Genomic DNA, 24,118 nt, shown 5'->3' on the forward strand with positions numbered 1-24,118 from the left:
TGACCCGATTTCAGCCTGAAACCGTTCACAATCTGTTGTGGTGGTGGTGGTGCTGCCACCGCTTCCCCCCATCCCGCATGCCCGCATACATTACCTGCTCTGCCGGTGCGACTCCAGTCCCCAGGTCACCGCTGCTCCGTCTCCGCTCTGGTCTCCGGCCCCGGCATGCTTTACTTCTTCCTGCCCGGCAGGAAGTTTAAACAGTAGAGCGCCCTCTACTGTTTAAACTTCCTGCTGGGCAGGAGGAACTGAAGCATGCGGGAGACCAGCGCGGACACGGAGCAGCGGTGACCGGGCGTAGACGTGCCGGCAGAGCAGGTAATGTATGCGGCTCTATTGCGTCGGTCGTCGGGTACTCGAACGCCGCTAGCGACGCGCTCCCTACCCGCGGGCGATCGACGCTAATTTTCCGCACGGAGCGATCGACGGGATCGGACGAAAAGGATCAAAATTCGGCGTGTAGCGTGAACGATTGGCAGCAGATTCGATCCCAGTGATCGAATCTGCTGTCGAAACGTCGGCGAATCAGGCCAGTGTATGGCCACCTTAAGAGTTCATACATACACTGTGCTATGATTAATCCCTTACATTGTCTTGTGCATACAAAACAAAGTCATTTCCCATTGTAGCAGAGACTGTCAGAAGGGCCGCTAATTACCAAGTCTAGGATTGAGTAACAAGGACTCCTGCTCTTAGGAGGAATACATAAAGAGGAAAGCACCTGGACAGTTCATTCTCAAAGAGAGAATAGATTCTTAGGGCTTGATTCACAAAAGAGTGCTAACTGTTAGCACGGGCATTTTCACGCGAATTATCGCATTGCGCGCGATCGCGAATTTTCGCGCGAAAACCATTATCGTTTCGCGTGAAAATTCACGATCGCGCGCAATGCAAAAATTCACGCAAAAACGGCCGTGCTAACAGTTAGCACTCTTTTGTGAATCAAGCCCTTTGTGTGTAATAGAGTGCAAACTGAGCATACAGTCAGATTACAAAAATCCAAGGCATGAAAATTGAAAAGGAAGAAAAAATGTACCCATGTGAGATTTCATAAATACTTTTGCAGCACCAACATACAGTATAACATATACAGTATTCACAGCATTTTTTTTTTGAAAGTGGATTTTGGCTTTATATGCACCTAGGCAGATCATTGGTATTTGACATGGACACATTAGTACAGAGTAAAAAAAAAACTGTTGTATAATTGTTTACTATAATTGTAGTATTTAAATTGTCAAGGGGTTTCATGGGGAAGCTGGGGGCATTGCAGATGTCTGAAGCCCACTCACCAATCACAGCAGCACATGACAAAGTGCTGTTAAAAGTGGGAACAGAAGCAAAAGCTCCAGGGATACCATTGTATTGGCTCCCGTCACCTCTACTTTTCTGCAAGTGTCATTGTGATGGTAGGAAACACTTACAGTACAGCAAATCTTTCATGGAAGTCTATATGGCTATGCTCAAACAACATAAAAAAAAATCTCACATTCTTTACAGCAATTATTGTGCTGAATAATCTGACCACAACTGTGTGCTTAATATAAAAACATCAGAATATATAAGGCTGCCCACAGTGTACTTTCACTGACTAGCATTTATTGGTCTTTACATACCAACTTGATGAAAGCTGATATTTGCAATGAATTATCCCAAAAGTCAGGCATATCTGTACGTAAGTACTCAGGGCTTTCCGTTACATCAACTGACTAGAAATATACACAGCTTACAAGTAAAGAAACATGTGTCTTACCTTTTAATGCTACCAAATGAAAGAAAACAAATATATCAAAACCAATCTATGTATTTTAAGCTATTACAATATGAAAAATATAAATACATTACTGGTGATATATCACAAAGAATGTAGGGTTTATTGAAATTATATGGGTTTACAAAGTTATTGTACGTACTTTTAAAGGTGGTTCAAATGTCTTAAAAAGAGGTTTTAATCTATATTGCACTATTGATTTTAGCTCGTTTTTTTAAGGTTTTGATGTGTGGTGGCTACCATTACTTACAGTAAAAGATGTCTTACTGCTACACCTACCCCTCCATACTAAAAGTGATGATAACATCTGCACAAGGATGACTAGTAGTACAGAGAAATAATTAATAACAAGAGAGATTTAGATTGTAAGCCTTTGGCAGGATTCTCCCTTCTCTAGAGTATTCTATATGATTGTGTGCTCCTTGCCTATGACAGCCTTGTACTTGTATTACTGGGCCTACCTAACCAGCCCAAGCCGCATGATCATGTATCGTGTACTGTGCTTGCCATGTATAGCTTTGTCCTATGTTGTATAACCTTGTTATGTCTGTCATCCTTGTATCATTGTATGTATTTATTGTCCAGCGCTGCATAATATGTTGGTGCTTTATAAATATACACTGTTTGCACTCACGTAGGCAGGTGGGTGCACTGAACACAACAGGTAGGTATATGCAGTGATGGGTATTACAAATGTGCACCTGTCACACACACACACACACACACACACACACACACACACACACACACACACACACACACACACACACGTACCACCATGAACAGGTGCAATGACTGGTGGTATTAAAAATGCGTGCGCTCATGTAGGTAGGTAGGTAAGTGCACTGAACAGTGAACAGGTGCAGTGATTGGGATGGGAGTACAAATCTGCAGCCGCCTGTCACATACACACAGGTAGTCACTTAATGTGCTGGACCTGGCAGTGGCACAGTAGGAATTATACCAAAGGCAAGCTGCGACTGACTGACAGGGCTGTATATAATGCAAGTGGGCCACACACACACACACACACACACACACACACACACACACACACACACACACACACACACACACACACACACACACACACACACACACACACACAAAAATAGATCACAAGAGCAAGATTAGCTCTCAAAAGAGCTGTTGAGGGGTGCTTTTTTTAGCAATAAGAATCAGCAAGGCGCAAGCTAACAAGCCTACAAGAGCCTAACTAAGCTTCCCCTATTAGAGTCTGCAGCAGCTCTCCCTTCTCTAATTACTGCAGGCACACGAGTGAGTCCAATGCCTGACGCTGCCTGCCTTTTATAAGGGAGGGAGTGGCTCCAGGAGGAAGTGTAGCCTCCAATGTTCAAATGGTTAAGCAAAAGGTCCACGTTAGCACACCATTTCAAGATGCACATGCACACGTAATTGTTTTGGGGCCACGGCGGGTCCCCTTCTTCAGATAGTGCAAACAAAATGTTGTTTTGTTTGCACTATCTGAAGAAGGGGACCTGCCGTGGCCCTGTAAGGCTTGGTGGTGTATTCTCCACAGTCAGCATGCAACGCATGAGCTGGCGTGGAGGAGGTACACACACTAGCACCAGGAAACAGGCTATCCCTAGTATAGTGGAGGGGAGGACTGACTCCAATAGGAGATTGTGGCGCACAGAGCCGGTGCAGATCTGACAGCCACAAACAATGCTTTCGTTATAACGTCTCAGCGCAAAGTAGCGCTGAACGCACAAATCAGAACTGAGGAGATCAGGACAGGTAGACAGAATGAACGCTTGCTAGCTAGCGGCTACTTAGCGACAGCAAGCGTCCAAAACCAGACAGACTGGAATGAGGCAGCCAATGCGTTGCGGCGATGGCGTGCCTCACAAAGACAGGACAGGATAGTCAGAAAATAGCAGGATCGAGATAGATGAACGTAACACAGATAAATATACAATAAGTATGTTTTCCTAGCGTATTACAATTACAGCTATCAATGAAACTATTTGTAACGTCTGACTAACATATGTATATATCGGCAATGAACCGACATATGACATAAGCAGGAACGCTGACTAGGAATGGAGTAACACAGGGAACAGGACTCAGAAGGATTCGCTATCTCTTCGCAGAGATGAACGCAATCCACAAACGGTAACAGAACAGGATTCAGAAGGATTCGTTATCTCTTCGCAGAGATGAACGCAATCCACAAACAGAAACAGAACAGGATTCAGAAGGATTCGTTATCTCTTCGCAGAGATGAACGCAATCCACAAACAGGACCAGGAACAGGATAACTAGCTCAGCACGGGTGTTCACGGTACGCGCAAACTACCAAAACGTGCTGGAAAACTGACTAACTGAACACAGGATATAAACAGTTCGTGTACGTATACATCAGCGACACTGATGTATCACGTAACACAAATACAAGGAAAATAATAAACGTGCTGGTATGCATATATATTGGCAATGAACCAATATATGATGCAAAACCAGCAAGGTATCTTTAGAACAAGAAACACGATCGGGGGCTAAAGCGACAGCAAGGCAGGCTTAAGCTGAAGCTATGAAAACCCAAGGAAACCCTGCAGGAAGCAGATCTTTATATTGAGGTCATCCAATGGGAGCAGACATGTAGATTCCCACACAGGTGAATGATAATCAGTCACAAGCTGACAGCAGGGAAAGACAGACAAAGCTATGCAACTTGCATGGAAATAGATCAGAACTGCCTGAGCTGCAGCACTAATACTTCCAGTAATAGCTGCTGCAGCAGCGATCATTACAGTACCCCCGCCTTTAAAAGCGGATTCCAGACGCTTTTCAAAACCGAAATTCCCAACAAAATAGTCTGACTGATAATTCATGATGACCGGGACAGCCCGGCAAGACCGAATTCCAGAATCAGTCCCCACAAGACTGGACCCATCAGAACCAGAACCTACAGAACCACGCCCATCAGTACCACAAGCCCCAGTGTGACACCCATCAGAACCATGATTTCCAGAAGAAAGCCCTCCGAAATTCCCTGAGCGATACCCACCGCCTTCCAGGAACCGTTCAGAAACGCCAAAGCCTTTGCAATGCCCACCGGTACTGTCTTTACCAACACAAAACCCACTGTTGAACCAGTCCAAGGTACCAGGACAAGTTTTCTCAGAGACCTCCCAGAACACCTTGAAGCTCCAAAGAGATCCCCATAGGTCAGAACGCCCCTTAGGCTCACATGGAGAACTATCAAGAACCCCTATGGAACCTAGGGCAATTCCCGAGTCAGGGCCACAAGGACAAACATCAATATCAGGGCTTTCAGGGACCAGAACCATCTCTGGGCATGCAGGCAGACTGGCAACATCAGAACGTGTTCCCACTAAGGAAGCATCAGAGCACGCTAACACCTTAGACACACTTGGGCATTCTGGCACACAAAGAACATCTGGGCACACCGGCACAAGAGAATCCTCTGGGCATGTCAAGGAACTGTGAGCCTCCGGGTCAGCCAAGACAGGACCAAAACCAGGACTGGCCAAAAAAAAATCATCATGACTAAACTTCGCAACCACTGGACTTTTACACGAGAATGCTGGATCAGACTTAGATGTCGCTGATTCCAGCAAAGTCAGTAACAAATCAGATTCAGGGGCACCAACAAAACAGGACAAATCTTCTGATGTATGCACTGAACCAGATAGGGACTCCACAACTACCTCTGGACTGGACAGAGACTCATTTAATACACTGGATTGGAGCTCATGAGGCGCTGCAGAACAAGTCAGTATTGCAGCAGCCCCCACTGGACTAGGCAAAACTGAGGAATTCCCTGGACAGGAAGGGGACTCTGGAACCTCTGCCACAGCGGCCAGAGAACTAGAATCTTTCAGGATACAGGGCTGGGTTTCAGAAACACTCATCAGACCGGACTGAAATTCTGAGATTTCTATTATTTTGACCAGAGAATCAGAATTATCCATGTTACAGGGCAAGACTTCTGAAACATTCAGAGGACAGGGCTGGAGTTCCTCGGCTGTTACAACACTGGAGAGGGACTCAACATTGGTTAAATCAGACTGTGTACAGGGCAAGGTATCTAACACACTTGCTGACAAGGACAATATTTCAATGGCTTCTGCTTTGCTGGGCAGAAATTCATCAAGTTTTATTAGAGCAGACTGTAATTCCAAAACAGCTGCTAGACAAGTGAATATTACTGCAACACCAACTGAGGTAAGCAGTGCCTCAGACCCTTCTGCTAGAGGGTTTGAAATATCCAAAGTACTGGGTGAAGCATAAGACTCTGCGACCACAGCTTCACTGGACAGGATCACAGAACAGTCCATATTGCAGGGCAAAACCATGCAAGCACCTGCTGGACAGCATAATGATTCTGTGACCTGAGTTTCATTGGAGAGATCTACTGCACAATTCATGGTACAGGGCAAATTTATTGGAAAATTTTCTGAACAAGGTAATAATTCTGCGATTTCAGGTTCACATAGCAGATGCTCTGAGCTATTCACGAAACTAGAGCGAGGTGTAGAAACAGGAAGATCAAGACACAATGTTTGCGCATCTGCTGGATCAGACAGGAGTTGAACTTTATTAACACAGGTAATTTCTGCAGAAGTGTTTGCAGAGACAGGCAATATTTTTCTGGTGTCTGTTTCACTAAACAAAGAGTCATGAGTACTGGCTAGGCTGGACTCGGAAGTCAGCAGGACCTCTGGATTCTCTGCTGAGAAATTTGCGCAGGGCAAGGTTAAGAATGTATCAGTGGCTTCTGTTTTACTGGGAAGTAACACTGAGTTATCCATGGTACAGGGTGGAATTGCAGGAACTTCAATTTCACACAAAAAGAGCTCCGAATCACCTGCTGAATCAGCCAAAGGTGCTGAAGCAGGCGGGTCAGAACGCCAAATTTGCGAATTCGGAGTCACAAAAAAATCATCCAAAATCAGTTCCCACACATCAATCAAGGGAGCCACACAGTCATACCTACACACACCAGCCTCTATTAGGTTATAGGCTGACTTAATGCATGCGTTCAATACCATTTCACTTTTTGCACTGTAAAATTGACAAAATGAACTTGAATCATTCTTCCATTCACAGACCAGGGCTTCCATCTCTCCCCTCTCGAATGGAGGATCCCATGCATACTTAACAGGCAGATCATGGTTTGCAGATATGATTGTGGCAGGCACATGTATAGGGTTAATTAGCAGGTGATTGGCAGATTCCTTATTCTTAAGAATTTCCAATACCTGTAGCAAGTGTTGAACTGTAGTGTATGCAAACTTCCCTTGGTTCACAAATAAGTTGATTTGTTCAATACTCTGTAATATCTCATCATAATCATACTCAGATAATTCTTTTAAACAAAAATCTTTATTTTCCCTAGCCAGGGAGGAAAGTTCATTAGTAGTTTCATAAGTCCATTTAACTCCCCTGAAAGGCAATTGCATTTCATTATCTGTTAATGGCAGAATCTCATTATAGGTCTCAGTCGCTAAGGATAACGATTCTGCAGATTGGACACGTTTCTTAGAACGTTTGCGTTTTGCCTTTGACCTTGCGGTTTTTGGTGATTTATTCAAAGCTGCAGGAAAATTATCAGTAACACTTTCTGCTTGCTGCTTATTCTTGCAAGCAATTGAAGGAGCAGCTGATTGGCCTGCTGCCAGGAGTTCATTAAGAGGAAAAGGCAATGGATCTATGCGCAACCAGTTATGGATCACAAACGCTAGAAATTCCAGCGGTCTATCTTTCAAATCGGAATGATTGAGAACATCAAATGCCCACTGGAATAATTCCCCTTTAAACAAAATATAACTTAGTTGGAGTGCCCAGGTTGAAACAGGAGTCGCTTGGAGATCAGGATTGGTCAGGAACCTGGCACATTCAGAGAAAAACTCATTTTCTGTTTCAGAGCTAAGTTCTTCAAATTTCTTAAAGGAACAGGAACCATATTTAACAGTGTCATACTTTCTGGGAATCCCCCCCACAATGGGGATTGGTAATGGGGTTTTCATAATGTAAGGCTTGGTGGTGTATTCTCCACAGTCAGCATGCAACGCATGAGCTGGCGTGGAGGAGGTACACACACTAGCACCAGGAAACAGGCTATCCCTAGTATAGTGGAGGGGAGGACTGACTCCAATAGGAGATTGTGGCGCACAGAGCCGGTGCAGATCTGACAGCCACAAACAATGCTTTCGTTATAACGTCTCAGCGCAAAGTAGCGCTGAACGCACAAATCAGAACTGAGGAGATCAGGACAGGTAGACAGAATGAACGCTTGCTAGCTAGCGGCTACTTAGCGACAGCAAGCGTCCAAAACCAGACAGACTGGAATGAGGCAGCCAATGCGTTGCGGCGATGGCGTGCCTCACAAAGACAGGACAGGATAGTCAGAAAATAGCAGGATCGAGATAGATGAACGTAACACAGATAAATATACAATAAGTATGTTTTCCTAGCGTATTACAATTACAGCTATCAATGAAACTATTTGTAACGTCTGACTAACATATGTATATATCGGCAATGAACCGACATATGACATAAGCAGGAACGCTGACTAGGAATGGAGTAACACAGGGAACAGGACTCAGAAGGATTCGCTATCTCTTCGCAGAGATGAACGCAATCCACAAACGGTAACAGAACAGGATTCAGAAGGATTCGTTATCTCTTCGCAGAGATGAACGCAATCCACAAACAGAAACAGAACAGGATTCAGAAGGATTCGTTATCTCTTCGCAGAGATGAACGCAATCCACAAACAGGACCAGGAACAGGATAACTAGCTCAGCACGGGTGTTCACGGTACGCGCAAACTACCAAAACGTGCTGGAAAACTGACTAACTGAACACAGGATATAAACAGTTCGTGTACGTATACATCAGCGACACTGATGTATCACGTAACACAAATACAAGGAAAATAATAAACGTGCTGGTATGCATATATATTGGCAATGAACCAATATATGATGCAAAACCAGCAAGGTATCTTTAGAACAAGAAACACGATCGGGGGCTAAAGCGACAGCAAGGCAGGCTTAAGCTGAAGCTATGAAAACCCAAGGAAACCCTGCAGGAAGCAGATCTTTATATTGAGGTCATCCAATGGGAGCAGACATGTAGATTCCCACACAGGTGAATGATAATCAGTCACAAGCTGACAGCAGGGAAAGACAGACAAAGCTATGCAACTTGCATGGAAATAGATCAGAACTGCCTGAGCTGCAGCACTAATACTTCCAGTAATAGCTGCTGCAGCAGCGATCATTACAGGCCCCTAAACAATTGTCATGTCCATGTCATGTGCTTATGAAGCAATAAATTGAAGCATTTTGCATCTTGAAATGATGTGCTAACCTGGATCTTTTGCTTAGGTATTTTGAAGTAAAGATGAAAAATTATCTCCTGGGAGAAATCGTAAAAAATAATTGAATTAAATAAGGGCTCTACTATGTTATCTCTTCTGAAAATAATGTTTTCTCATCCCTTGAGAGTGTTATGTATTCAAAGGCAGCACTTGCATATAATTTAACTGTGAATTATTGCTGGTAAAAAAAAAAAACAACCAATAATGAGAAGAGGAACAGAGAAAATTTAAGAAATCTCAGTACACGCCCACATTTGGGTTTATCTTAGTTTGACTGAGGTAGTAGTGATTCTGAGCAAGGGAGAATTACATTCAGCATTTTTAAATGGTCGTTATTTTATCTCTAGATGGTGAAGTGGTCTGAAAGTCAGCATTTCTACTTTGCTCCAAAAGATTCCTCACAGCTTGAAAACTACTATCCCAGAATTTTTTTTTTTGCAGAACATCACTGAAATGGTTAAACAAAGCACTTTGTCCTGTTATTCAACTTTAAATCTGCATCCAAACTGGAGATAACAGTATCTTTGTTTGCATTAGAATGTTGATACATGAGTGTTAACACAGTGTAACAGGTGAAAAGGAGCTCTATGTGCTTCAAGCACACAAACAGCTCAGAACAGCTAATTAGAAGATGTTAATATATAATAAAAAGCAGTTTGAATAAAATGCAAGATAAACTACACTTTGGAAACTTGTAATTTGTAAAAAGACAATATTACTTATGCACAAAAGCAAATATGATAACTGTATGAGTAATAAAAAGTAAGAAAACACATTTTTTATTGAATGTTATGTCAGAGTTTTGGACCACTTTAATTTTAAAATATGCATTTGTGGTGTTGGCTCAGAATGAGCTAGGAATATGGAACAGTTGTATTTATTTTTAATTCAATACAGTAGGAGTTGGGGTAGATAAGTTGTTATAAATCCTAAATTCTGTTAAGAGCATCATCAGTGATCATGTTTGTGCTTCAATCTTAATCTACTAGCTCATAAAATCTTTTATAGCCCTGTGTTATATTGCAAGAACATGTCTCATATATTACATTGATCTATTGCATCCAAAGGAAAAATAACGTAGATTCAGCCTGACAGTTTGTTTGCGTTCTAGATCTAAATAGCATTTTTTGTTTGTACATTTTCAAATTCAAGAATCAACCATTGCCCCCGGCTCATTTATCCTTCTCTATATATTTAACAAACACACCAAGCTCCAACAGTAGACATTAAATTGGCTCCGCTCTCAGTGGACGTTATTCAGTAATATGGTTTATAGGCTAATTATAAGCAGTGCTCATAAGATATTTGTTTTCTGCATTAAAGTGTTGCTGGACCCTTGAAAAGTAAATTATCTTTAGTAACACTGCACATTGTACTTTGCTTATTGTTTTATTACCTTTTCCTAACACTGCACAGTAAATCAATGTTCTCACAGCACATTCTCCATGCTGGTAGAATATTAATTTACTGATGCAGCTCAATGGCCCTGCATGATCTCATGCATCACCTATCTCCAAGTCATGTAGATTTAAATTACCCACTGCAGAAATCATGAGAGAAATAAAGGCCTCCTGCTGTATTTTTAATGTATATGTTAAAGACCAATGTTTCCCATTTAAAAGAGCAACCACACCTATACCAATAATTTTCCCAGCACCATTTCGAGAAATGTTTAGTGGGAGTAGTTCATTTTGGTGCCTGGCGCTGAGCACCGAAGCTGGGTACCGTCATAGCAGCAATGCCAAACCCCAAATTACATCTCCTTCAGCTCGGAGGGGGAATAGTATTTAACGCCGCCTGGGAGTTTAGCGGCAGCAAGGAGAGTCGTCATTCGGCTCACCCTGCGCCAAACTGCCGGCACCATAATAACACGCACCCATGTTTCGTACCTGTCTAAAATGTTAATTTTATTTACAGTATGAAAACAAATATTTATAAACACTAGTACAGTTTCCAGAAGTCATTTGTTTAGGATGTGCTGATTAGGGTTGGAATCACATCTCAGTGGCCTATAGGGTTAAAGAAATTATTGAAGGAAAATCACCAGGAGTGAGTAATGAGTGAATAATCCCCTTAAAGGCAACCTTAACTGAGTACAAAAAAAAATGTTTTACTTACCTGGGCGGCAGATGTCCTGTGCCTGTGATGTCACTCACCGATCATCTGGCCCCCCGCCATGACTGTTCAGTTTTTAGCAGTACGCCTGTGCCGCTATGTCCGCAAGCACCTTCAATTGCTGTCCCATCCCAGTGGCCATCTTGCACCTGCGCAGTACATGTACTACGTACGTATGTACGCGTAGTACTACGTATGTATAAGTACTGAGCAGGGGCAAGATGGCTACAGGGACGCTAGAGGGACTGCACATGCACACTGCTCGGCGAGTGATCAGTCGCCAAAAATAAAACTGAGCCACGGCGGGGGACCGGATGATCGGTGAGTGCTGGTGTGGACGCAGGCCGTCTGCAGGAGGCTGTGAGAAGCCTCAAGTACGTGAAACTCTTTTTTGTACTCAGTTAAGGTTCCCTTTAACTATATTAATTTTTGCAGTTTATGCACCAGTTTAGGCTCAAATGTTTTCCCATATTTCTATGAGCACACAGTTGTACAACATTGTGATGTCTATGTGGAAGTTAATTTTTTAGTTAATGCCAAATAAATCACATTTAAAGTTCCTGGTCTAGATTCTAGACACTGGCCCCTTCCTGCAAAAATAACTGCCTGTGGTGTAGGCTGCAATTTTCTTAGAAAGATTTTGACTGTGCCAACTACCTTCAAGTCTGAACAGAAGATATAATGCAATCTAGACACTTGCAACCGCATCCACAGAATATGAAAGTGACTCACTCCACTCTGTTGCTTCTGGTCATATGATCACATACAATACAGAATTTATAGCTGCATAAAGCACCTTTCACACAAAAATTAGGAGAAGTCTGATTTGTACTAGGAGATGGGCTTCAGTCTTTGAATATTGTTGGACATTCATAAACTACACTTTAAAAGATTGCTGAAAACAGCATTTCTGCTGTTGAAAACACTGTGGAGAACATTTATCAAGAGTGTCTGAGACAAAATATTGGTAGGTTTTTAGAAATCTGTGCAGAACTGTCTCAGGCATCTTAACAACTCACTAGATAGTGCAGTTTCCTTCTAAAACTGTTGTAAAATAGGAGGAGTTAGTAAGGCTTTTCAGACAATGCAGTGTGTAAGGAAAATTGCTGTTGCTGAGGTAACCAACACATCTGCTGTATACTGGCAGGCTGTGAGTGAGGAATTCAGCAGGGGGAGGAGCCTTTTACAAATCTTGCCTAGCATGCACTGCTGCACTATCTGTAGAACTGCTATTAAGCACTTTTTAATCTGTGACAGTTTAAGGATGGATTTGCACTTTTCTTAACTGTAGTGCAGTTCTAGATATTCATGCTAAACTGCCACTATTAAGTAGGATTTAAAGTGTAACTGTCGGACATAAAATCAAAAACCAATTCTTTATTTTTATCTGGTAAACAAGTAATAAGGATGCTAACCAGGCAATCCAAAAGTTAAAAATCACTATAACTTTTTTATGTTGATAAATGATCATTCCCCAGTTTACCTGACTCTTATTTGGTACATTGCCGCACAAAGGAAGTTGCAAGGCATGCTGGGTTGTCTTTTTTTTTTTTTGCTTCGTTACTTTTCTCTCAGACTTAACTAATGCAGCCTGATTGGCTGAAGCCTCTTTCCCTCCTGTTTTCCCCTCCCAAACCTCTGTTCCTCTCTGATTGGCCAATATTCCTCATACTGAGACAAACGTTCTATTGCAGAGCTGGGTGGAAGTGCCTGAAGACTTGGAGGAGGGCGGGCAATGCATACACAATCAGGCAGAGGAGAGTAAGGGAGGAAATGACATCAGGATTGACTTCAAGATAGACACAGTTAAAATGGAGAACCCTAAGGAAGATTTTCTCTTTTTTTCTATAGAAAAATCACTAAAATCCAAGTGTGGACAGTGCAATACATTCATACAGTATGTAGATCAAGTATTTATCTACTTATATATGTGTGTTTTCTTTTCTGAGATAGTATGGCTGACAGATCCTCTTTAAGAATCTTATTATTATCATGCAGAATTGTCCTTTGCTTGTTAGAACTGTTTAAGAAGAAAAAATTATATGATAATGGTTTGATAAATCTGGCCTAGGGGGATCATGAAAGGAGATAAATAGACTTTTTCACACCTCCAATTGTATGAAAACTGATGGGCTGCTTTTTTGTACTCACAGTACACATTTTTTCTTATGCCTTCAAACTGATTCAAAAACAGCTAAAGAAAGTGTTTAAAACCTTCATTTCTGGTAACCACTGAAGGTGAAAAATTGAAAGGTAGAAATTACACATCTTACTACTATTTAGTTCTCCATGTAATGACATTACATTAAGTTATTCTTTAACCACATTTATCAAGAAATTCCGCTCCCCAAGTGACGTTCCACCACACAGATGGCAAATCAAGCAGCTTTTAATGACATTTAGTGTAACATAGCCAGTTCCTCAATATAATTTAGTTACACTTTTCTAAATATGAGAGTTTCCCATGCAGTAAAATGCATTATGATGCAGTAAAATGTCTGTGCTTTACTTGCATGCCTACAGAGAGGTGGAACTATCTCTAAGGGCTCGTTCACACTAGAGGTGTTTTCAGCCTTTTTTCAAGCGCAGGCGATTTTTAAAATCGCCCCCAAAATGCTTGTGCAATAAATGTCTTTGAGAAGGTTCATATCTGTGCTGTGCATTCAGCAAAGCGTTGCCTGGACCATTTTTTAGGCGATTTTGCTATAATGGAAGGTATAGGAAGAGCGCTAAATGCTAACAAAATCACTTTATTGGGCGATTGCGTTCTCGTTTTAAAGAATAAATACATTGCATGTATTATTTTACAACTCAAAGAGTTCACTTCCTGACTTGCGTCAGGGAGTGAGTTAAAAAAACGCTTGGGAAAAGAAGTTAGAAGTGTGCTTTTCACAAAAACAGAATGCCCACCCAAGAGCCGGGAATCGAAAAAAAAATTTGTGACAAAAACACCCCAATGCGAACGCTAACGCGAGCGGAACGCACTGTGAACGAGCCCAAAGTCACTATTAAACCCAGCAGTAGTTTATAAAAGGTTTCGTAACAGCACCAATTCATTTGAGTGTAATAATTCTACAAATACTGCAATTAATTTTAATTTCCTACTTATTAATTTTTGTATTATTATACCACCTTTATTCAATTCAATTAATTATAGTATTCCCTCCAGGATACCTAGCAATATTCATTATTAGGAGTAATAGGAGTTTGAAAACTTTCATCCAGAATGTAACAAGCAATTACATAGCTCAGACTGGTATGGGTGGCATGCATAGTTATAGGTCTAATATATATTAATATATATTAAAGGGCAATACAAATGTGTGGATGTACATAAGGGTGTACTTAGCAATGATACGTGTGCAAAGCAAAGGCCTCGTGGTTGCTGCTTTGCAAACATTTCCAATAGTGGCATGGCCTTCAGTCTTTAGGCATGAGTGCCCAGTGGAAAGTCTAATCTTGGTGCATACAAGACTTGTTGTACACCTTATGAGCGTAGTTGATTTAATCAGCCATGAATAATATAAGTATGTAATGTCTTACCTAACAACAAATTTGCAATTCTGTGCAATCTGTACTGTATTGAGGTAGCCCTGCTAAATACCATAACCAGCACAATCATCGCCTTACCCACATCTTTCTTTCTTCTTTAGTTCAGCAACATAGCTTAGGCAAATCCCCATTCCCAATCTGCAGGCTGTAAATGAAGCTCCCTCTGTTAGTTTGCCAGAAATGCACAATATAGTAGATATTGACTGGCATAGGTACAGCCTTCCTCTTTAAGTGCGTCAGCTGACAGTAAAAGCTTCAGTCCAATTAAATATATAATTAATACTATGCCTCCCCCATTCACCACTATACTATCAATAGCACACAAAATTAAAAAAAAAGACCACAAATCCTTTAATTTTTATTACAACAGTAGTGATCATGTGACTCCTGCTGGGCCCTGTGGTTACCAATAGTTGGGCCTTGTAGTTACCAATTGGTTGGGCAGTTCTCTTTGAGAGACTGCCCAATCCAAACTTTAACACACAACCACCACCAATGGCTGAATCACCCCATCCATAGACTACGGTACTATGAGATTAAGTGGCAAGCTGTCCCAACATCACTCACAGTTGGTCACTCCTCCCCTTCCAAAATGCCTACAATTTTTCCAGTTCAGGAGCAGGTTACTGCAGTCATAGTTTGACTATAAGAAATGTAATTATTCCTTAGTTAACTTGTTACTGGATTGTAGGGATGAGTGAATAATATGGCGATTTCCTTTTCTCCATAATGTTTGCAAAAGTGTCTCATTTTCGCACAGATGAGAACATTTGTGACAATATACTGTATTTTTGTGTGCATTTTTAAATGTTCACAGAGATGAAAATGCTTGCAAAGATCTATGGGCATATTAAATCAGCTATATGTTAACAAAAAATGTAGAGCCCGGTGAAGATGTAAATTTCAGTGTGAATATGACTGTCGAAAATGTGAGCCTATCCGCACTAAATTGTTAATTTCAAAGTAAGAAAAAGAGCAACTGGCACTGCTGTTAAGTGCTGTTTATTAATTCTGTGCAGTGTTGTATTTAGCGCAAGATGTTAAACAAAGTATGGACAAAGTATGAAGCGCCACAAGGCGTGAAACGGCTACAGGCTTTCTGTGCCCGCTCGCAATGATTGAGACAAGCTCCGGAGCCCCGGTATGTCTATTGTATACGTTGTTTTACATCTTGCACTAAATACAAGCTGCATGTAAGCATTGCACGGAATTAATAAACAGCACTTAGCAGCAGTGCTAGTTGCTCTTTTTCTTTGAATTTTTTTGCACCTCTTTACATTTTAATCGAGAGCACGCTGCAATCGTACCGGGGAAGAGATCCGCATAAGTATACATCTATGCACATTGTATTGCTGATTTGCTAATCTTCCTTTTTTACATGTTAAATTGTGAATTTTGACATTTTTGGAATGCAGACAGAATTATACAAAGGACACACTGAAAAACTTTCTGATAATTCAAAAACGAGATACTTTCTTTTTAACCACTTAAGGATCACCAGCTTAAACCCCCCTAGTGACCAGGCAATTTTTTACTAATTAGGCCACTGCAGCTTTAAGGCCTTGCTGCAGGGCCGTACAACCTAGCACACAAGTGATTCCCCCCCTTTCTGCCCACCAACAGAACTTTCTGTTGGTGGGCTGTGATTGCTGCTGGTGTGTTTGTTTATTTTATGTATAAATATTTACTTGTTTTTTTTTTAAATGAATGTTGCTATTTTTTAAATAATTTTCTGCCCCCGCTCCCAGCCAATCAGCGTAATCGGCTGTCATAGGCATCAGACTATGACAGCTGATCGCTTTAGTGCCTCCCAGGGGGACAGCCGTGATCGCCGTGATAGACAGTGATTGCCGCTAGGAGTTTAGCTCCGTCATTCAAGCAGAGATGTGCACGCATCGGTGTGCGCGACCTGCAAAACCCCGCCCCAGGACTTTACGCCAATCGGCGTTACGTGGTCGGCAAGTAGTTGATTGTTAACTTTAATTGTTCTTCTGATGCAGCCTAATGCGTACCTGCATAATCCAGATAAACCAACATAAAAGCATCTGTGACTTTTGCCGATACTACTGAAAAACCCTGAGATAATTTGTCATTGGATTAATATTTCATCTCTCCACAATAATATGTTAGAATATGACATAATGTCCCCAAGCTCTGAGATAATAAATCAGAATTTCAAGATAAGCCAGAATTGTGATCTAATTTATCAGAAATTTGAGAAAAGGAGTCAGATTTATGAGATATCTCGGGCTTCAGTCACCATTTCAGCCCGGTGTGTCATAGAAGCAATGATATACATGCTTAGCTGCACAACATGGTTACATTTGTACAGATTTGTGCTGTATCTGTGTACCTGGCACTGAATGAGTGTCTTAAACAGGAAGCACATTGCTAGGGGCTGCATGAAATATGCCTGGAAGCAATCTTTCAACCACATTACTTGCTGTATATCTACATATGTGCATTTCTGGGTAACTTCAAATCAACCCTCCTCATCTTGCAGCTCTCCAGCTGCTGTCAAACTAAAATCCCAGCATGCTTTCTCTCCATTTCTCCTCAGAATAAATGCTGTATGTTGTTCACAGCTCATGCTTCACTGTGTCGTTTTTTAGACCTGCTGAATAACCTCACGTTAGAAAGGTGACTGTTTAAGATGATCTATATTGTGAATGTTGATGCAACACACATAACCGTGCTTCAGAAGATCCTAAATGCCGCATATTTTATTCACAGCTGTATTCAGCACATGCAGCACAGCTGCAGCCCAACGTGGGATGATTGCAATGCGTGCTTAGACATTATTGAGGTATACACTTATCACAGCAGACCAAACACTTTACTTGTGTTAGATTCTGTAAATATGTTTGAAATACCAGTACTGCATATAGCTGGCATTATTCAGTGAAATGTCCTTCTACCAATAGATAAAGCAACTATAGGTGCAGTCATAGTAAATAAGACTACATTTGAAATTATGTTACAGTAGTTCCCAATTATCCCTCTTAAAAAAAAGATAAAACATCTTGTCTTAGGTACACTTTAATATAAGTGTTTATTTTCATATTGCTTTTCTTGCATTATTTTCAGCACTTTTTTGGTTGCTGGGTGTTCAAATATTAATTTGTAGAAAAAATAGTTGAAGGTGTAATAACTCATAAGATAAATGCTTCTTAGACAGGACCCATGGGAAGTCTCATCCTCCTACTCCCACCAAGTCCAGCCCCCCACTCCTCTCTCATTTCCTCCTCATCACAAAAACAGATGAGTTAATTGGCTTCCACCTAAAATTGGCCCTAGACTACGATGGTCATATGACTATTGCAGGGACTAGATTGAAAGTTCCTGTGAGAAACAGTTAATGACAAGACTATATACTCTGTGGGGAGGGGGGGTTCAGAGAGGGGAAAGTAGGTATTAATGTATTTTAATGTAATTTAATACATGTAAAATGTGTTGTTTTTTTTATCATGTATTGTTTTTTTGAACACTAGATGTCCTCACACTCTCTGTCTCTGTGAGACAGAGAGGGTGTTGTAAGAGCAAATCTCACTGACTTCTCATTTAAGCCATGAGCTTTGCTTACGGGCACTGTAATTGGTTCAGGGAAGGCATCTTCCCTTTCCCCAATCATGGCCCTGCGAGTCCCGGTGGTAAGCGCACCGGGGGGGGTGCTTGGCGCGATCGCGAACGGTAGTGGTGGTGAGGGGGGACGTTTTAAAGCATCTGTTAGTCTGTTAACAGGGACCAACAGGACGTTAAAAACAGCGGGTGGGTAGTAAACAGCAAGAAATTATGTGCATGTGATTTGATGGAAATATACATACAATCTCTTTAAAGCCCAAGTCTTTTATTTAACAACTATAAAGTCAGATGTATGAGAAATGCCTTTAGAATTCAGACTAATTTTCATAAAGCTAAGATGTTTTACCTCAGAACACTGATATATTACCTCAGAGACATAATCTTAGGTTTTTGACATATCTCACAGGACTACTGGCCACCCTTAAGATATATATATCCCTGTATTCGCTTGGACTGGGCTGGTGAATTACTGCATTGTGTACGGCTAGCTTGCAGACGCCACATATAACATATTTCAGTATTTTATTTTTTTATGCTTTTTATCTAATATTATATAAAGTTAGCCTAGTTTACACAAGTATAAATCATACAAACTGAAAACATTGTCCGTTCCATGTTTCCTGTCACATCAAAGTCTAGGTGCCGTCTCATTTGTTTCCACTATGGATCACTAAAACCCTTTAAAGTCAGCTTCTCCTTCTTTAATGATCCAGAGCTGCTCATTGTAAGGAATGGGAAGCACAGTAATTGGGAAGGTAATATCAGCCTGTGAAATTCAACAGCATGCCTGTAATGAGAGCTCATTGGGAATGCAGCCCTGGCTGTTTCAGCATTAGGCATTCTCCTCATGTTTCACATAAATGCATCCTGTCCTCATGAGAGGACGGGCAGTGCATTGCTTTTCCTCATTCAAACTATGTGTTAGGCTAAAGGAAGATTCAGCCTGTTCTAAACAGCTTCAAATATCTTGAACCTTTAAAGAAAAATAGATAGTTGTCTGCATTTGTCCATGGGTTGATCTGAGTGTCAGATTCTGTTAGGTGCAGTTAGTTGTTTTCCTTCTGCTTAGAATTACGGACTGCAGTATTGCGTGATCTACCTGATGGAGGCTAGGAGTGCAACAGCAACACAGGATAACTCTTCAGCCTGGAGTGTGTAGCTCTGGATCAGCTGCCTTCACCTGTTGTCTTCTGCTTTCTTATGTAAAGTGCTCATTGATCAGGGAAAGAAAAGCATGGCTGGAATGTAAGGCATCCCAATTTAAATGTCACTGGTTGTGTTTTGACAGCACATTTTAAGCAGTAGCTGCCTTCTTTTTAGTAGCTTTGTGTCTCATGTGCAGCGAAGGCAGAAGCTGTGACTTTGTCACAGCCCAGAAGCCATTTGATTTACTGTGAATGGAGAGCAGCAGCATCAGCAGCAGTACCAGAGAGGGGAGACAGAGGAGAGTCTTGAATGTGAACTTGACATGTTTATCCACAATGCATTCAAAGGGAACTGCAGAGTTCAGAGGCATCTACCCCTCTCTTAGTGATCTGCAGACATTACTTTACTCCCAGGCTCTTGGGATGCACACTGCAAATACCGAGTGAAGGTAAGCTGTGCAATTATTCCTCAAAGCTCTTCTATTCGTAGTCAGGTAGTGTGACGATGCACATTTCTAGAAGAAGCTATTTGTCATTGAGACAGTGATGACATTTTCTCTTGTTAATGCAATAGGTAAATAAATAATGTTATTATCTGATAGTGAAATGTTGCAGTGTCACAGACCATGCTTAATTCACCATAACCCAAGCAAAAAATGCAATAATATATATCTGTAGATCACCGTATATGTCTTTTTTTTTAAACTGTCACTGCTTCGGGGCACTTGATTTGATCCGTCTTGAAAAGCTCAGCGCTTTTGAGCTGATATTGGCACTATAAGGCCATTTTTCATAACATGGTTAAATGTATATAAGAATAATTGTGGAATGTGGGCTTCCTTTGGTGGAAGTTGCAAAACAAGCAGAAGACAAATGGCCCTGGGTCAGAGATCTACGCACATGGTGATAAATTATTTGGCATGGGTTTCTGCTTAGTACTTATAGAGTGGCGAGCCTTTTTTCTATCTAGAAGTATTCTTCTTGACATTCAAGTTAATAAGAGAGTTTCATCAAAACCGTATCTCTTTCTTCCTTTGTATTCAGGCATTATAATATGCTGCTAAGAGAATCCTTATGTTCAGCTTCTTGGATATTCATCCTCACATAACTTGGGTTTGATGGACATATAAGGCGTCTTCCAATAAAACTGCTTGTCTCGGCTTATTTGCATACTTGATATCTGTATTAGTTATCTGTGTGAAATTGATTTGTTTGATATGCAAGTTTATATGAAAGTTAAAGGATTAGGTTACACAAATAATATTTTTTACCATAACCGTAATGCTTATATTAATTTAATGAAATGAAACTGCTGAAAGCTAGAATCTGATTTGTTACTCTGGAAAAGGGGGTGTACAGCACTGGTCTATGCAACATCCAATACATTATATCCAGTATTACATAATATACTAAATGTTTGCTTGCATTGAATGATTAAGACCTAGCATTCTATTTAATTGGGCCAAAAGCAATATGCACAGTCAAATAGCCAATAGCTAGTGAGATTCTTATTTTATGCTTCCATATGATCTCCACTGATGGAATTAGAAACATGATCAGTCACTGTACAGTCTAATGTAATGTTGCTGCAGGAGATGTGAGGCATGATTTGGTTAAATGTGCACAAGCTTATAATATAATACAGCCCACTATATAAAATAACCCGCTATGTCTGTTACATTCAAGAATACATTCTTGCTGTGCTTAAGATTTGCCTCTCTATATGAGCTGACATTTGTTCCCTATAGACTGCTTTGTCCCTGTTGTACCCACACTGTTACATTTTCTAAGTTTGTTGCACTGCAGCCAACATAAGGTTTGCTATGGATGGCATTGTTTTTGTTGCTTAGCAATGAGAAAACTTGCTGTTACTGATTTTGGCTTCCATTAAAGCCCAACTTAGCTTTAAAATGGTAAACTGAGCGGCAGAATAGTGTGTGAGCACCTTTAGACACACTGAGGTGGGTTTAACCTTTTACATCATCACCACAAAAATCCCACAAGATATGATGTTTTATTTTTCAAGTATGCAATTATTAAAATAGAGCTTAGTCCACCTCCACAATTCCAAACTCAACTACAACAGCTGAAGTCAAGCATTACCTTATAATACACTCCAGTTTCTGTGGTTCCCAGGGTAATTATTAAATGGACTGAAGGCAAGACAAGACACAAAACATTTATTTTGTGCTTTTCTCCTGGTGGACTCAAAGTGCTTGAGCTGCAGCCACGAGGGCAAGCTTAGTTGGCAGTAGCAGTGTTGAAGGGGTCTAGACCAAAGACTCCTTGCTGAATTGATTCCTAGCTTACTGAACAGGAAAAGTCAAGATTTGAACCCAGGAGATTTTATGGCAGTGTCAGACACCTACAGATACATTCATCCTATCATTTTATCACATTAGTACATGATTGGTGGACTTTGGGATATGCTACCATTAAAGTTAAACTAAATATATCTAATGGATGAGCACTGCATATACAAATCTGCCAATGTAGTTTGAAAATATGAATAACATTTATAACATCTTTATTCTGTGCATTAATAATGGCATAAGCCATGTTCAGTATCCATGTATATCCAGAGATCACAGATGACCTGGAGGAGGTTCTTTATTAGAGAGATGATGATGATATCTTGTTCAGCACAGGGAATATAGAAGGATGGGTGGAGGGGAAGAAACCTTAGACCTCCATTTATGTACTGCTGATTTCAGTCATTGTGTTTTGTCAACTGTCCTGATTAAATATAGACACCAGCAATTTTTAGCATGCTATATTTAAACAAAGCACCTGATTGTGAAAAGACATGCAAATCCGACTACTTGAATAAAGTCCAAGTGGATACTCTAGGAAAAAGAAAACTATGACAAATACAGCTGCTGAAAGTGTAGTAATTAAACCAAGATATGGTTAAAACACTGTGTAAAACTACTCACTCTCTTAGGGCCCTTTTCCACTAGCGGCGATTGCAATGCTGAATTGCAAAATCGCAAATTGCTAGTGATTTTTAAATCTCTATGGTTTGCATGTTAACATAGGAATCGCGGTAGGTAATTTCCACTACCACGATTCGTTTTTTACTAAAGCGCAATTTTTGCAGCAATTTTGCTATGCAGTGCATTGCTTAGCAAAATCGCAATCGCCGGGAAAATGTAGGACTTAGCTGAATCGCAATTGCTAGCGTTTAGTGCAAACGCTAGCGGTTGCTAGTGGAAAAGGGCCCTTATGGTCACCTAATGGTAAAAACCTCTTGCATGGGTGACTAATGAAATGACCTGTTTCCAGTCAGCTTTGTTTACTTCTTCTTGGAGTCACTCTTCTCACAGAAGAATTCTTCTCATATAACAATAGTGTTAAAGTAACCTGACAAAAACAACATAGATTTTTGGGTCAAGGAAACATACAAGGAAAGTAAGGACCACAAACTCAAGAGGAAATATACTGTAGGTTGTGATTACTTACGTTCTGCTGAGGGCAATAAGTAGAAGAGAGATATGTGTTGAATCACTGAATAATGTGTTTCTCAGAGGTTCTCAGGTTTATGTGTACGTATATATATATATATATATATATATATATATATATATATATATATATATATATATATACACTAACAGAACTCAAGTCGTTAAACTTGGGGAGGTCACCTCTCAACCAAGGACAATGAACACGGGGGCCCCTCAGAGTTTCCCAGTGGTGTAGGGAGAACAGGCTGGTCCTTAACTCATCCAAAACCGTAGAGCTGATTGTGGATTTCAGGAAGCATGCCCCCTCCCCCCCACCAATCTTTATCAATGGCACCGAGGTTGAAAGAGTAACCAGCGTTCACCTTCTGGCCACCACCATCTCCAAAGACCTGAGCTGGAAGGCAAACACAGCCCTGACCCAGAAGAAAGCCCAGCAGAGGCTCTTCTTCCTCCGCCAATTCAAGAAGTTCGGCATGGCTCAAGAGCTACTAACGTGTTTTTACACCACCACCATCGAGTCCGTCCTCTGCTCCTCCATCCTAGTCTGGTTCGCTGGCTCCTCCACCAGAGACAGGTAAAAACTTCAGAGGGTCATTAGATCAGCAGAGAGAATCATTGGCAGACATCTCCCTTCGCTTGTCCACCTCCACAACTCCAGGCTGCGCACAAGAGCACTGAGAATTGCCGGCGACCCCTCTCACCCGGGCCAACGGTACTTCTGCAGACTCCCGTAGGTTTCGGTCCATCGCCACCAAAACCTCAAGGCAAAGGAACTCTTTCTTTCCCTCAGCTGTCACCCTCCTGAACCCCCTGTAGGTCATTCCATCCCCTCCACCACTGTATTCTGAACTGCACCTTGCCGCCCTGCTTGCTTTCTTATTTGCTTTTGTTTGCTTTTTTTGTTTTGCTTGTATTTATGCCTTGTTTGTTTATGCCTTTATGCATTTTATGTCCTGTTATCTATACTCTGTTATCTATACTTTTATCTCTACTCTGTTAATTGCTGTGCCAAGCCCAAATCCGAGCATGACCCTGTCGTGCCTGGCGAATAAAAATGATTCTGATATATATACTGTATATTCATATAAGGAGGAGACTTAGACCCACT

General features: G+C 41.1%; 1 protein-coding gene and 1 long non-coding RNA gene across 7 annotated transcripts in view; one reads left to right on the forward strand and one right to left on the reverse strand.

Annotated features, from left to right (window-relative positions):
- FRMPD4 (FERM and PDZ domain containing 4) overlaps nt 1–24,118 on the forward strand; it is a 562,898-nt gene that overhangs the window by 258,197 nt on the left and 280,583 nt on the right. Inside the window, exon 1 of one of the 6 annotated variants that reach the window (XM_068268362.1) lies at nt 19,321–19,992. The exons of the other annotated variants lie outside the window; for them this stretch is intronic. The gene's annotated coding sequence lies outside the window, so the exon portion shown is untranslated. Of the gene's footprint in view, nt 1–19,320; nt 19,993–24,118 lie in introns of those variants that run through there. 6 annotated transcript variants of the gene reach the window in all.
- The window catches only part of LOC137546209 (uncharacterized), a 201,801-nt gene that overhangs the window by 117,970 nt on the left and 59,713 nt on the right, over nt 1–24,118 (reverse strand). The window lies entirely within an intron of this gene.

The sequence above is a fragment of the Hyperolius riggenbachi genome, chromosome 2 (assembly GCF_040937935.1).
Source record: "Hyperolius riggenbachi isolate aHypRig1 chromosome 2, aHypRig1.pri, whole genome shotgun sequence".
Lineage (NCBI taxonomy): Eukaryota > Metazoa > Chordata > Amphibia > Anura > Hyperoliidae > Hyperolius > Hyperolius riggenbachi.